This window comes from Phyllobates terribilis, unplaced genomic scaffold, assembly GCF_046119375.1.
Source record: "Phyllobates terribilis strain yellow unplaced genomic scaffold, ASM4611937v1 Scaffold_65__1_contigs__length_7625178, whole genome shotgun sequence".
Taxonomy (NCBI): Eukaryota; Metazoa; Chordata; class Amphibia; order Anura; family Dendrobatidae; genus Phyllobates; species Phyllobates terribilis.
Window position 1 is genome coordinate 5,184,382 of NW_027362825.1, and position 1,521 is coordinate 5,185,902.

Below are 1,521 nucleotides of genomic sequence, written 5' to 3' on the forward strand. Positions count from 1 at the left end.
GCCGAAATAGCTCAGTTGGGAGAGCATTAGACTGAAGATCTAAAGGTCCTTGGGTCGATCCTGGGTTTCAGCATATGGAGAGGTGTTTTTTTAAAGAATGCTTTTACATTTTCCTCTGCGTTTATTTTTTCCAGGACTCCACAATCCACAGATCATAAAGACACTTAATATCATAATTTTAAAAATGGCAATCATGGTTTACAAAGTGGACAATATGACAACTGCAACATTTCATTACTAATTGTTATTTCCAAATCAAAACTAAACTGATAAAAAATCCAGAAATGTATATGACTCTTTCTAATGAAAGGCTAAAATGCCTATTTTAATTTTTTACTGATACGTAGATGTCTAGTTTTGTTGGAGTTTTTTTATTAGTATTTTGTGTTATAAGGAATATGTATTGCAGCAAACAAAAAAATATTTTTTTAATTTCTTTACTAATTTGAATGGCATAAAAATAAAGTTCAAGACTGTGTTCACATGATGCGTTTCCAATGCATTTTTTGCTGTAAACGTAAAAAATATTGTAAAAGCACATCAGTTTTACTGCGGTGTCATTTTTGTTTGGGAATGCATTGTGTGAACAAGTTCTTAGGGTGAATCCAGTGGTGTTTTTCCAAAATATAGGACCCTCAAAGTCACTTCAAAACTGACTAGGTCTGTAAAAATAGGACTTGGAAATTTTCTTAAATTTTCTTAAAAAAGAAAATTAAATCTTGCTGCTAAATTTTAACCTTTCTAACATCCAAACGAAATAAAAGGAGGTTTGGGAAATGATGCTGACATAAAGTAGACAACTAGGAAATGTTATTTATTTACTTGTTTGGTTGTCTGACTAGTTGATTTTAGGATATAAGCAGTTAAAGTAAAAAAATTGGTAACATTTAAAAATTTTCAGCAAACTTTAGATACTTTCACAAGAAAAACTAAAAACATATTGACCTCAATTTGCTGTTAATATAAAGTACAATGTGTCACGGAAAAACACTTTCAGAATCACGGGGATATGTTAAGCATTACAGTGTTATTATCACATAAAGGGACACGTGTCAGTTTTAAAAAATGTGGCTTTGGTCGCTAAGCTCAAAATTGGCTCCGTCACTAAGGAATTAAAAATGAATATTGAAATAAAATAAATCATGATATATTTCCTTTCATCACAAGTAATGCTCAGCTTTCTGCTGCTTAGCTTAGAAAGAGTTAATTTACTCAAACCAGCGGAAGTCAGGATAGCTGAGCTGTCTAAGGCACTGCGTTCATGTCGCAGTCTCCCCTGGAGGCGTGGGTTCGACTCCTGCTTTTGACATCAATATTTTTTTCAAGAAATTGTACAGCTTCTCTCCTGTTATTGATTAGTTGTGGGTCCTCTATTGGCGGCAATCTCAAAATCGATCACTAAAAGTAGAATATTTCGAGAGGTATAGTTTTTAGTGATGAGCGAGTGTAGAACGAGCTAAAAAGCTTGTAACAGAACTTCAACATGACGTTTCAAGGATGGAGCGAGACTGCCATCTACTG

General features: G+C 33.5%; 1 non-coding gene across 1 annotated transcript; it reads left to right on the forward strand.

Annotated features, from left to right (window-relative positions):
• Positions 1-73, forward strand: TRNAF-GAA (transfer RNA phenylalanine (anticodon GAA)). Its single transcript has one exon. It is a non-coding gene; the product is annotated as a tRNA-Phe (tRNA).
• The last annotated feature ends 1,448 nt before the right edge of the window (positions 74-1,521 follow it).